The sequence below is a fragment of the Filicampus tigris genome, chromosome 13 (genome assembly GCF_054856515.1).
Source record: "Filicampus tigris isolate MCC_2025a chromosome 13, RoL_Ftig_1.0, whole genome shotgun sequence".
Classification (NCBI taxonomy): Eukaryota; Metazoa; Chordata; class Actinopteri; order Syngnathiformes; family Syngnathidae; genus Filicampus; species Filicampus tigris.
Genome location: NC_141229.1, coordinates 20,745,956 through 20,760,955, shown reverse-complemented (window position 1 = coordinate 20,760,955; position 15,000 = coordinate 20,745,956). Strand labels below are relative to the sequence as shown.

The window sequence follows — 15,000 nt, the reverse complement described above, 5'->3', positions numbered from 1 at the left end:
CTCATTACATTATTCATAATAAATGCCATGCATTGCATTGGCAAATGTATCAGAAATGTATTTCTCTTTCAATTGTTCACTTTTATTCAGTCAGTTGCTGTTACATCAATAGAATTTAAATGAACAAACTGTCCTGAATGTTTGGGCTAAAATAGCCCCTACTGTAAATACACAAAACATTTACAATTTAAACTTTGAATTCAATATATTAAATTTCAAGTTTTCTTGCTTATAGACTAGTAGTAGTAGTAGTAGTTTTGAGACTATACACTGTGTGTGTGTGTGTGTGTGTAGTATATGTAGAGAAGGAGGGAGATCTATATGCATCTCTCTACATATATAATCAATGGTTCATAGCCCCACTTAATCAGAATCAAATCGACAAGCAGCACTGCATCCCTGGACCGATGATAAAAAGGAAGCACACATGCATCTCAACAGAAAGTGAAAGGATGTCAAAAAATAAACGGGTGGAAGAGGAATTGATTACTTATCTTCGTCACAACAACCACAACAGCATGTTTGATACGCTATCTCTCACCAGCAGGGCTGTTTATTTGTACACACACACTTGCACACGCACACACGCATGCACACGTAGGAGACTCACTTGCTCAGATCCCATGGTGCACGAGTGAGGAATGCCAGGCAGTCCTGGGAACAGAATTCCACGGCTGGGGGAGGAAAGCGTGTGTATACAAGAGCACGTATTTGTGTGATCAACACACACAGTCCTTACAGTATTTATCCAACTAAAGAACGGGACTTTTTGGAGTCTCGGCGTGATCAAAACTTTATATTGTGGCGTCTTGTTGCACCAGGGTTCGGTACCAGTCCCGTACTGTAATATTCAGCCAGCATAAATGACTCAATACTAGTGAAAGACCGATTATCAGCCAAGCCGATTATCGGGGATGATATTTGGCATTTTGGCGATTATCGGCATCGTCCTTTTTTATTAATCCAACGGCTGATAAACACCACATTAAAGCTGGTGCAGAGGTTCACTGCAAATTAGTCAATGATGGCTGTGCCAGCGTGCCTGTTTCACTACTTTCTGCCACAGAAAGCCAGTATAGTGAAGACGGAAGCTGCATATGGGACACGCAAGAATAAAGGAACACGCACAAAAAGCAACGCAGAGAAGACAGTCACGTTGATGCACTTTTTTGTTTTTGAACTTTAAAACTAAAATAAGTGATATGTGAAAGATGGAACATTTGTGCTACAGTATATTGAATTTTGGGAAACCTAATACCGTTAGGAGATTAATTGTATATTTTCATTTAATTTTATAAGACATGTTGCTGAGCCTGGGAGCTCCCTATACTTTTTGTTAGAATTTGAACACAGAGTTGTCAATTTTTGAATATCTTAAAAAAAATAACATATTGCAAATCACAAAAGCCGTTTAATAAATATGTGCTTAAAGGCATTTAAACGGGTCAAAAGATGGAGTTTTCATTATTATAAAATTTGACACCAATTTTCCCGTTTTTTCTTCGTATTAATATCGGCTTCAACTAATCGGTTAACAGCCCTATTGACTACTAATAATCGGTATAGGTATGGGCCGTGAGAAAAAACATCAGTCTATCACTATTCAATACCACAATTTTAAAAATAATGGTAATTGAAAAGAAAAAATTTAGCAATCCTTCCCACAAGGAATCGTTTCAACAAATTAAATATCGCAGTCTGGAAATGTACCTTACCATGTTCACAGCCAATTAAAAAATACTACTATTTGTTTTTGATAAAGAATATTTTGAGCCAGCTTCCTCTCCCCCAATCACTGACACGCGACAGGCAGCGTACCGCTCGGCAGATGTAGGCATTACGTCAGACTGACGGACAGACAGACGGCCATTTTGATGACGAATGTCGATAGACGGGAAGCTTAAAAAAAAAAAGTGAAGATGGACTAAGCCATTACGTCGATCGCGATCGACTGGTCTGTCGCAAAGGCATTGTGGGACATTCGGTTCGATGCACTTGCATCTTTTAAATCAAAAAACGGTTTCGCGGTTCAAACTGGTTTCGTTACACCCATGATTGAGATGAATCCTTCATCTGTCGGTTTGGCTGGTAACCCTTTGGGATAACCCTGGAAGAGCTGTTTAAGGGGATTCAAATTTGAGCCTCTCTGCTTAAGCCACTACTTTCGCAACCCGACCCTGGGTGAACATTCATTCTGTTAAAATTGAAGCTGGTTATCAGTGGTTATCAACGCAAATCATACTAAAAAAACTGCACCACAAAGAAAAAAGTTAAAGAGTGTCATATTTGTGTTTGACACAAAGGAGCAACATGTTGAGCAAGAAAACTGTAATATAAAGATTCACATTTCTGCCTGGTCGCAGTTTTGCTTTTCAATGGGTCTATAAGAGGTGAAAAATGTGAATTCTGACTTGCAAATTGCGATGTGAATCTGCTTATTTCAAGCCTTGTTTTGTCCATCAAATACAGTGTTACAAAACTGCAATTGTGTACTCTATAGTTGGAAGCAGAAACAGAGCCAAACCTTATCAGGGTTTGACGCATGCACACACACACACGCTCCAAAAAAAGGGTTGTACAACCTTGTACCAAGCAAAGAGAGCCCGTATAAAGAGGAACGGATTAGTCTAGCTAGATTTCCTTTGATGGATTTTTGGCACTACTAAAAAAAATAATTAAATATATATATATATATATATATATATATATATATATATATATATATATATATATATATATATATATATATATATATATATATATTCTTGATCATTTGTGCTTCATCCATCCATTATCCACCCCACTTCAGCAATACTACTTAAAAGCTGCAGTGCAAGACTGGACAATAGTGATGTAACGATTCACTCACGTCCCGATTCGATATTCAGTTCCCAGTTTTCGATTCGATTGGAATTTTTCAAAATCGCTACCATGCTTGTTTCTGTGCCCTAGTGTGGTGCTGCAGGCATCCACAAACAAAATACCCAATGATGTTTGGCGCACGCGCATAATTGGATGTACACATTCAAAATGTGGTATGCATCTGTAATGGAAAAAAAATGAAAGACATTTTTAGCACTCTAAATTAGTATATTTTAATGATCTAGGTATGTTATGTCTTTTGTTAAGGCCAAGATAGACCAAAACGACGGTGGCCAACAGTGACAGACGCTTACCCCCTGTGGCGTGCGGAGTCACGCTGGAGGAATACACCGCAATGACAGACAGCGACGCTGACCATTAAAGTACCTTCTGTGCATAAGATGTAATACCCTTCCATACCATCGGCGGCGGTAGTCACCATTTCTCATGGTTAGAAAAATCCAACAGGAAAGCTGTTGGCCGGGGGCGGATTATAAAAACGTAAACAATGCATTCAGCTATATTCTTCGCTCACGATGAACTCCCACGTGAAGTAAACCATCACGTTCTTGTGAAATTCAACATACGTAAACGCCCCCAAGACGCTTACAGACGGGTTACGACACTACTACGGTGGCCACTACACTAAACAGATGGCGCATTCAGACGCCACAACGCGTCACGACCTCCGACGTCGGTTTGGTCTATCAGGGCCTTTAGGTGTTTCTGTATAGGGCTTGTGAGAGCTGAGATGTCAGAGTTTGATTCATCTCGAGCCAAATCGATTATTCGATGAATCGGTTTGAATCAATCTTAATCGATTTTCGATTAATCGTTACAGTGTCTACACTTTTGTAAATTCGTGCCTAGAGTCATCTATCACCTGCAGTTAAATGTAATCAGTAAGAACGACAGCAGAAGAGGGGCAAATGATTTAATTTATCATTCTTATGCATACAATTGCCACCAGGTGGCAGACTGAACAACAACAGAGAGATGTGAATCATATTACATGGCCATGATACATTTCAGACCTACGGTGCAGTAGTAAATCGAACAGTTCATGAAAATTAATAAATAAAGTGGGTGAATCCAAATAACTATAAATGATAATATAAGAATGAACTAACAACAACAAACCCGTAATTATTAACTAATTTGATGTCTACATCGTTTCAAATAGTTTTTTATAATCTAGTAGTACACCCCCAAAATCGAGTTAACTCGAGAAATGCGTTTTTTGTGTGTATTTGATGCCCAAGGCTCTGATGCAATTAATCACAAAGTTTCAGGCTTGGGAAGCGTTGTAATGACGTGCAATCGCCAACAGATGTCACCAGTGTTGTTTATCAGACCCATTGCCAGTATGTAGCACAATCTTCATACATTTTTTTGTTTTTTGGCATTAAACTTGCTTTTGTAGAATTGTTTTGGGTTTTTTAAATAAGAAAAGTACTGTTTATATATCCGAGGGGTCATAAAAGCAAAAATATTGGGCTCAAAGTTTAAATTTATAAGTTTATAGTTTATATATAAGTCTTTTCACAAAACCCTTGATTTCTCAATTTTTTTCTACAAACAGGACTTTCTGTGAAATTTGCCTATGTTCTACTGCAAATTTCTCAAATGCTAGGAATAAACTAAAAGAAAGTCTAATCTTTCTTTTGTTAGGTTCCATTACCATATATAGTCATAAAACACAATATTCTGTGGGCTTCAAAGATGGGTCAAAATTCACGAAAATGTCTGGCACTGAGGAGCTTAGCTGCGCTGCGAATGGCTGGCATTGAATGAGTTAATAACCTCTTAGACAAAAAAAAAAAAGGCAAGGAACGCTAGGTACTACTTCAAATTACGCAAGGCTCGAAATAAACTGTCTTGCATAGCAGTTAACGAGTGTAAAATTGCATCTTGTGCTTCATCAAAACACAAAAAATTTGCATAAATGAGAATCACAGATTTTTATTTCCCGTTAACTACTTGGGCTACAGCAGTTTGCTAGCAATGAGCTTCAGCTGGCTACTACCGCTTGTAATCACATTGATATTTCGCTACTACGTCAGTAATCACAGTCTCCATTATGGCAAAGAAGCTTCACTTCCAGCAAGTATCATTCCCACGAAAGGAGTGCGAGGAGTAATTAACTGAGAGAAAGACAGGGAAGCGATACTACTTGCTAAGCTAACATAATGTTATTGATCGTGACAGATCGAATTAAGTGCTTGGGTGACTGAGTAAACTTCATCAAGGTCTCGCTGGAACAGCATTAAAGCGAAGCATATTCCTCTTTGAACAACTAAACAGCAGGCAATTTAATCAGTGTCTGGAAAGAAAATAATACAACACAATGAGAGATTAAGGCCCTGTTTACACATAGCCGTTTATTGAAAACGCCGGATATAAGCCTGCGGTTAGCCCAATCATCCACACGTCCCCGGAGTTTTTTCCAGTGAAAACACAAAACTCCGGCCGCAGTGGACATTTGCGGATCTATGCGGATATCTCCTGATCTGCGTTTTCGTCTGGACGGGTATATATACGGAGATTTACGTCGTTACCGTGCGACAACAATGCTTTGACGTCACTTGCGCGACTTGTGTTTTCATTAGTCAACATGGACTCTCGCGGTGCTGCGTTGGTTATAGCCATTCTCGATGCGCTTTTTGCTTACTTATTTGTTCAAAACCAACCACTGCTTCTCAGTGAAAGGTTTAAAAGCAATTCTGACCTTTTGTCGGTTCTCCCGAACGAGTTTGGCGCCGTGTTTTTGGTTTCGTGTAAGTGACGTCAAAGGACGGAAGTTCTTCCGAATGGACAGTATTTGGCTAAATACTGCCGCCTAGAGGCTTGGCGTGCGTTTGAAAACGCACTTCTGCGGTTATGTGTGGATGCGTTTTTTTAATGTGTATTCCAACGCAGGCGGGGGGAGGATATACGGTTGTTAAAAAACCCCGGCTACGTGTAGACAAGGCATAAGCTTATTCATGTTAACGATAAGCAATTCAGAAAATTGATGCATATTGTCGCTGTCCTGTGAAAAACACGTATCTCCATTTTTTCATTTTTCTTATTTCTACGTGAATGGTGTTTCCGCGTTACAGACATTGCATTAATGTGAAAATGGAAAAAAATTCCATCATATACAGGCAGTCCTTGCTTTACGACGCCCGTGCCACATCCTCCATTTTGTCCCCAGCACCATAGTGACTACGTTTACATGCAGTCAATATTCGGGTTAAAGTCAAAATTCCGATTTCTGAAACATTCTGAATATCCCGTTTACATGATTATTGCTCCGGCATTTGAATAACCCACTGTGTACGGCGACACACGGCGTCATGACTCAAACAAACGTAATTTGTGCTTGTTACTTTCAACTGTCAATAAAACACTTGATTTTCATGTCACTCACCACATGAATGAAGCAGACGGTTTCCTGCTGACTCCAAAAATGTGCTTTTGTGCTGCGTCTCTGAGCTTGTTTACCTCTGCCTATGTATTTGCGATGGGTTTGGCGCCAAACAACGCACTTCCGCATACAAGCACTTCCTGTACTACAGAGACCAGCATTTCTTGCTGTTGAGCAATGAGCATGCGCAGTGTCTTGATAGTGTCTGTTTGCACACCGGGAGTATCTTTGCCTTTTTCGCCCTCCTCTCCCCTTTCTCCATTCACTTCTCAGCAGGAATTCTAAGTACAGCATCTTATGCTTTTTATTTTAATGTATTTTCGTTTTTTTATAAAAAAGTATTTTGACGTAAATTTTGAAGAACTGTGAAATCCAACATACGCGGAAATTCGTGTTACATCGCCAGTGTAGGAAGGGATCTCGTTCGTAAAATGAAGACTCCCTGTATTGCTAATATGATTTGCTTTCACAATACAGCCCTGAGTTTTCATTTTGACGTTTGAGATCTGCACAATAAATGTTCTCAAAATTACGTTATAGTAGAGATCATGTTTTTAATTTATTGTTTTATTTTTAAATACATTTCTGTCCGAAACATTATTTTTATGCCCCTTATTTAGATTGATATCTACATTTGTGCAAAAATCTGCAGGCTACTTTGCTTCTGTTTATGTTTGATAATTTTAGACAGCAGCACTACTAGATGCATTAATCATTTGATACAGGTCTGTTTAATGTCACTTCAAAAATGAAGTGAGAAAGGGTAAGCAGTTATATACAGTATGTTGTATATTTTTATTATAGAGTAACTAAAAATATATCATGGTATATATTTATTGTGATAAAAAGGGCCTATATCGTGACAAAGAATTTTTCCATATAGCCCAGCATTAGTACGAAATTGAGAAATATATATTGCAATAGACACCTGATCAATACCAATAGAAATTGTGCTCAATATAATATCAATAAAATTTTTTTAAAAATAACAAAAGAAAATCAGGAATAAAATCTAAACGCCGGCATTCTGCATGCTGTAAGTAGAGGCTAAAGTGTGGCTTTAGATTTGTGCCACAATCACAAGCACCCAAGAAGAAATTCGGAGTACAAAAGCGAAAAAGATGTGGCGAACCACGAAGAAGTGCACGCACTCGCACGCGTGAGTGTGTGTCATATGTACCCTGAATAAGCGTGGCTTATCCTTAACTGATCAGCAGCAAGCTCTGAAGAAGCTTGATAATGATCCTGATCATTTGAATCAGGTGTGTTGCAGCAGGGACAGATGGAAAACAGGCAGGACATCGGCCCTTCAGGAAGGGGGTTTGGACACCCCTGCTCTAAATTGTCCATAGGTGCGAATGTGAGTGTGAATGGTGGGTTGTCTATTTTTGGCCCGTAACTGGCTGGCAAGCAGTTCAGGATGTTCAGATATTGTGCAGTTTTGATGATGCTGGCATGCAGCAGGGGTGTCAGCAGGCAGCCATACATGCATGCCGGCTGCCTGCCCACAGGTCAATTGTTGTCAAACGTCTCTGTAGAAGGTGAATGCTAGTCACCGAAATTGCACAAGGTATGAAGAAAGGAGTTCAAAACTTTTACTTAATAATAAGACATGATACATGTTTTGGAGGCAAATAACATACACTTCAATCTTATAATTTATTCTCCCTAGCCACGCAGAGCCGCAAAATAAGGAGCCGCGGGTTGCCGACCCCTAATCTAGGGCAATTATAATTACTTAGCTAAGAACACGCTGAGCTTGCGTATTTTGCCTTATTTTACTTCTTTCATTAGATAAGGAAAATGTCATTTGAACTATAATAATTTGAACTATTGCAGTTTGATTAAAATTAGGAATGGGCATTTGAAAAAAATTGCATTGATCTATCATGTGGGGCGCCATGGCTCAGTGGTAGAGTGGTCGTTTCCCAACCCGGAGGTTGTGGGTTCGATCCCCGGCCATTGTGACCATGTCAAAGTATCCTTGAGCAAGATACGAAACCCCCAGTTTCTCCTGATGCTGTGTCATCGAGTACGAAAGGTATACAAGTGACAGCCATTGACCATGTGGATTTTTTTTTTTCATCTTCCACTTGATTGCCACTGTTGCACCGAGAAAATGAATGCTGACAACTCAACTTGCCAAGGTTGACGACACGTCATTCTCTTTTCGACTTTAAACTAGTTGGGACTGTATCAACAGCTCCTCTGCTGGTTGCATCTGAGTAATGGACTGGATTTCGCCTAAATTGCTTCAAGAGATGATTCATTTATCAAAAGGTTGTGTAGACCAATGGGTGAAGTGTGTATGTACCATACTGAAGCACACTCTACTGCTGAGTGAAAACAGGGCATAGCTGTCGACGCAGCCATTGCCATGAGGAAACACTGCAAGTTTGACCACACTTGATTGTCAGTCCAAGTTATACACATTTTGATTTGTATGTGGCCTAATTTAAAGCCTGTCAGGTCATGGAGTGAGGGAGAATGAGAGCGAGTACAATCCCAGAAGAACAGAGGACGTGTGTATTGTGCTCGTCCTTGCTAGCTTCATCAGGATCAGCAAATATCAGCCCTGGCTTCATCACCTCAGCAACATGACCACATAACTGACTGAAATACAATCATAGGCTAGGTTCACACCGCAGGTCTTAATGCTCAATTCAGATTTTTTTTTTTTTTAAATACGATTTTTTTGTGTAAGTGTTCATATTACATGATAAATGCGACCTCGTTCTTGTCTGCTGTATGAACACATGAGTCGTCAAAGTGGCCTGCATGCGCAGAAGAAGAGACGACGTCACACCCGACGTTGTGTTTGCGGAAGTAAATGTGGTCCAGCGTGTCGGGGCATTCATACAGTCAAGCGATTATGTAGCAGGTAGAAATAAATACAGTATTTGGGGGAAATTATGAGGCGGGGCTATAATATCTAATTTCATGGAGACATCAATAACGATGCCGTCACATCTTAACCGTAAAAAATGAATCTATCTGAGCCGTGGCTGAATTACTACGATCGCCATAAATGTCCACTTTATGCTTCATGTTTCAAGGTGGATTAAATTAAAATAAAATAGAAAGTCAATAGTATTACTCAAAACAACTTTGTAGATTTGATCCCCTGTTGCCAGCAGTTTCCCTCTGCCTGCGCGGAGCACATTTTGGGCTGCGGATGAGGTCAATATCAGATATATGCAACCTCACCGTTCAGACCGCGAACGCATTGGTAAAGATCGGATATGTATATGATCTACGACCACATATGAAAGCGACCCAGGTCGCATTTGAAAAAAATCGGAATAAAAAAAATCAGATACAGGTCACATATGGGCAAAAAATCCGATCTGGGTCGCATTTGCCTGCGGTGTGAACCTAGCCATAGTTTCAGGTATTGCAGGAATGACAAACAAACATACTAGTAAGGTGTTGCCTAGGTCTAGACAATACCGTATTTTCCGGACTATAAGTCACTCCGGAGTACATATAGTATATACATATACATATATACATATACATATATATATATATATATATATATACATATATATATACATATATATATATATATATATATATATATACATATATATATACATATACATATATATATACATATATACATACACATATATATACATACACATACATATATACACATACATATATACACATATATATATATATACATATATATAACAAAACAGCATAATGGCAAATGTTGTGAGAAAACGGCAGAAGCCACATTTGGGATTATTTGGATCATGATTGCGTCTCGGACAAAAGTAAATGCACTGTCACGGAGACGGGTTTCATGTGCAGCACATTGCTCAAGGACAAACTCCCCACGAATGGATACGTATATCTGAGAAGTACTCACAAGAATGTCCACGGAGAATACCTGGACAAGCTAGCATTGACCAAGATGAAGTAGTATGCCAAAGACGCCAAATAGGCTATATTTAATGAGACACCATTGCAGTTCTGGAGCGTAAGAGAGGCTAGGCTGTCTGTCCAAATTGCCCCTGTGGCACTGGATCTCATCAGTGGCCCTGCCTCACAAGATTTTGTGGAGCGCATCTTCTCTGTGTGTGGGCTGTTGTCATCTGGGCTGAGAAACAGAACAAGCACATCTCTGGAGCAGTCTCTCTTCCTTAAGATCAACAAGAAATTGTTGCTTGACTAAAGTACTGCCATCTCTCTCAAACATTCTTTGTCTCACACACACACATGCATGCACACTTTCAATATGCAAGGAGTTAAATTTGTTGACTATTATAGTGATGGACCAGGTGTGCACACTCCTGTTCATGTTTTATTCACTTGCGCTTGTGTGACTTCACTTGAATATTGCGACATTGGTATTATCGCAATATCATTTAACATGTACCTAAAGAAATAACACTTATCTAAAGATTTTCTTTTTTCCATGCAGCAAACTAAGCAGGCTCAATGTTGCTTGTTGCTATTTAATTGCAATAACTTACAGTTTTATGTAATATATTTTTTGTTATTTAGGCTGGGTTGGGAAATTCACTAGCTGGGTTTCCATTACACTTTTTCGCAAATTAAAAGCCATATATCGACAATTTCAATAAAGTACAACTGCGTGTTTCCATTGAATAATGTTTCACTTGTGAGGCATAATTCTCGTAACGTACCGTCTCGCGATACCTCGTTCTTCTCTAAAATGTCATGAAATCTTCTTGCGAGACTCGCGACGGCATGAAACCAGGTGGACCAAACTTGCTATGTGCGCACCTGGATATATATCTAACAGTATCTACCATACAACCTTGCAGCATTTACAGTTATGAGTATTGGGTTAGCCCGGGCTGTTATGTTACTCCACTATTGTAGCGTTTCTATTACGTCATATGCCTCCCTCTGCAGACATTGCTAATTGATTTCAGCCACTATGTCTGTATTAGGCCTGCACGATATGTCTTTTGAACATCGCGATTGCGATGTGCGCATGCGCAATAGTCACATCGTAGGACGTGCGACGTTTTAACTTTTTTTTTTTTTTTTTTTTTTTTTTAACTTAGAACATGCAAACCTTTGTTTTGCTTCAAAAAACCAGCAAGCTACTCCGTGCTCTTACACAGCCTGTCTCGCTCACCCCCTCCTTCCTGCCAATCAGTCACCGGCCCCTCCTCCGTCACTCTGCTGTCTGCTCTGAAATCACTAACAGGCGAGGAGACGACAGTGGCAAAAGTGGCAGTGGATTTAGTCCCCAAAAGAAAGTCAACATCCAAAATATGAAAGTATTTCGGCTATAAAAAGGAAGATTCAGAACAACAAAACATTCTTTGCCAACAGTGCCTCGCCGTTGTTGCTACAATCACTGTCACAAGCCCCTGTATGAGCAGTTCAAACTAAGAAGTGGGACCCGAGGTGAAACTTCATCTACTCGAAAAACAAGACACCTTTGCCAGCATAACTCCTTATGATAAGAAGTCCAAACAGCACCGACAAATCAGGGATGCAATATGTTTTACAGACCGTTTTAGTTATTGTTATATTTTTGTGAACAACTCAGGGGACTAATGCACCTGCTCTTTAAGTTTTAATATTTTTGTTCTAATTTGTTTACAACTGTGCTGCAGGTTCACAGAGGTTTTTTTTTTTATCTTAAAGTTATATTTTTGTAAACAACTCAGGCGCTAGTACAGAAACTATTTCATTTTTTAATATTTTAAAGTTTAGTTTAAAGGTGTTTATAACTTTGCTGCTGCTTTAGAAGTTTTTTATTTTTGGAAATGACTCAAGGGTCTAGTACACCTGCTCTTTTAAAATATGTTTAATATTTTGCTGCTGTTTACATTGAAGTGTGAAATGCAATGTTAAATAATCTATTATGTTACAGAGACATGACCTCTGTGACCCCTTTTATATACAGGAATCATCATTCACAGATGAACACCCTTAGTCTGGATTAAACAATATTATATGAATACAATGGTGAGTTAACCAAATTATTCCCAAACAAATCTATTCAAGTCATCTGGTGAAAATTATATTTTTAGCATCGCAATATATATCGCAACCCCCCCCCCCCAAAAAAAATCGCAAAGTAATTTTTTCCAACATCGTGCAGCCCTAGTCTGTATGTTACGTACATTATGTATAAAGAATTTAAAAAAATAATCATTTGATTTCAGCCAATGTGCCAGTTGTAAGTGACAGTTAACATTAGTGTATAATGTTTAAAGGCTGAGATGCATCAGTGACACAAGAAGTGTTATGCATTCGTGAGTACAGCTTTTCAAAAGTGTTTTATTGTTTTGTGCAATGTGATGTTGATGTTGGGTGGGCAGCTCTCTGGAATCCAGCGTCAAAAATACTTTGCAGCATTAATGTGTTTCTCATGTATTTGGGTAGGGCGCGGTGACAGCTAGCTGAGTCCTATTTATTTTTATACTAAGAGTTACGTCTTTGTGAACAAAACCAAAGAAACGTTTCAAACACTGTTTGTTAGCGTTTCTCAATCACACCACTTTGTGAACAGGCCGAAAGAATGTAAGCAAGGTGTGTTTTCTTTCACTTGTAGCTAGCAGGCTAAATTGAGCAGCTAACTAGCTAGCTGAAGCTCACTTGCCCCTTCGCGTAGCACCTGTTGAGAACAAAGCGCCGCTTCCTTCATCTGGGCCGAAGAGTACAAGTGTCAAAACTCACTCACGCTCTTCCGAGGGCGTCCCACGTTGCTCCGGCGAGAACAGCACGCTTAATCCAACCAGTCGTGGCTCTTCTGGCGCTATGTCACACTTGTACTCGGACAAGTTCACTGCTCGATTCGTCTTGCTCGGCAGTCCGGACGTCTCCCGCCCTCCTCCGTCTCTCTTCGTTCTCACGGCTCACGCTGTCCAGTAGTCCTCGTCTCCACAGTCACAGACAGAAAAGAGAGGACAACACCCGCCCCCAAGTTGACACAACCACGAAAATGATTGGATGGGCCAATAACAGGAAACTCTGCCTGACCAATCAAACACTGCTTTTCCCGACCACTGTTCAGAACATAAACTACGTCACTATGTATTATTTAATGTCCCGCAATTTCTGAATACTTTATTTCAATCAGTCTTATTTTCTTTTTGTCTTGAATTGTCCAATTAAAGGTTGTCATTAAAAAAAAATAAAAAATTGTAACATACCAAAAAAAAAAAAAATACCACTAGATGGCAGACATAAATTAGTTGAGTTTACACTGGGTCTTAGACTGCCCTATAATTACATGAGTAGGCCTAAGATTTTTTGGGGGCGGATTTTGAATGATATGCAGGACAAACAGTACCTCAATAATAATAATATTACATTAAATATTACAGAATGTGGTTATTTTGCTATTTGCTTCCAACCCTTTGCTGTTGGGTTAAAATAGTGGATCTTTTATAGATGCATTGAAAAATGTATGATCAAAACAAAATATATTCAGAGCACGTATTTTGCTTGTATCTTTTTTTTTCGTCCTTATTTAAAATTCATTTTTGCCATACATCGGGTTAAGAAGTGCGTGGTGTGAGGATATGGACAATTTTAAGTTTAACAAGGTCGCTAAACTATTAATTGATTCTCAAAAATAATTATTTAATTTGATCATCGATTAGTTGTCAATTAATTGTTGTACCTCTAATTAACTGGCATTCCCAGATTAATTTCTGCTCCAACATTCATCTTCATAACATTCATATAGCAATAATCAAACGCAGACTACCAATGACATCATGGATGCACATTTTGTACATCAATTGTTGTCGTTTTTTTGCATAAAAGCAAAGAGTGTGTCCTCCAGTGAGAAAAGTCAGCCTTGCAATTAAATGTAAGTGTAATGGTGTAAGAAAAATAATTCCACAGGATTACAAGTATTTGATGCACTGTATAAATAATTCATCTAAACTCGTGGTTTACATTTGATGAAATTGGGATTGACATGCTGCTGCTCAGACTAAGAAAAGGAAAGATTGCTGCTGGAGTTTGATTAAAGATGTCTCTTTATAAGAGATCAGCTACAAAAATAAAATGTATCATGTCTTAACATGATTGCTACTTTGTGTCAATACTTTATGATTTACTGAAAAGGACTTCATTTGTTGTGACTTGTTGCTTGATGTATCAGTTGCTATGGTCCTTTTATGCTTTGTCCTTTGTCATAAAATTTTGTTCCTCAGTGACATGTTGTCAGTATGTCAAAGCTTCTTCGAGTGAGGATGCAAGCTTTCTCCCGGATGGAATGCCTGCAGTCCTGCTAACTGTAGTTACTTTGTATTTTCGTCGACAAAGACTTTAACTCTTCAACTTCCGTGTCACATCCACGATTGGGTCCAAATCCCGCTCCTCCCGTGACATCATCAAGGGGAAAAAGTGGAAGATCGAGACTGGCCAAGTCAATCACCGGACCTTAACACAATAGAGCATGCATTTCACCTCCTGAATACGAGACTGGAGGGAGAAACACCCAGAAACAAAGAAGAAATGAAAGGGACTGTATTAAAATTCTGGAAATTTGAAATCGCGTTCCACTTGAAGAAAAAAATAGTCTGTTGAAGTCAATGGATGGCAGGCTTGATGCACTGATTGCAAAAAAGTGTTATGACACCAAATATTCAATGTTATTCATACAAGTTAATTGAATAATGCCCGATAATGAGTTGTTTAAAACTTTAAATACCACAAAACAAAAGCTGGAATTCTGGAATTTTGTATGATATTCATCTTTTGATCGGAAACCC

The 15,000-nt window shown here is 39.0% G+C and overlaps 1 protein-coding gene across 1 annotated transcript in view; it reads right to left on the bottom strand.

The window, feature by feature from the left end:
- The window catches only part of pals1a (protein associated with LIN7 1, MAGUK p55 family member a), a 29,472-nt gene extending 16,305 nt beyond the window's left edge, over nucleotides 1-13,167 (bottom strand). The window contains exon 1 of the mRNA XM_086049796.1: nucleotides 12,954-13,167. The gene's annotated coding sequence lies outside the window, so the exon portion shown is untranslated. The remainder of the gene's footprint in view (nucleotides 1-12,953) is intronic.
- Between the last annotated feature and the right edge of the window lie 1,833 nt (nucleotides 13,168-15,000).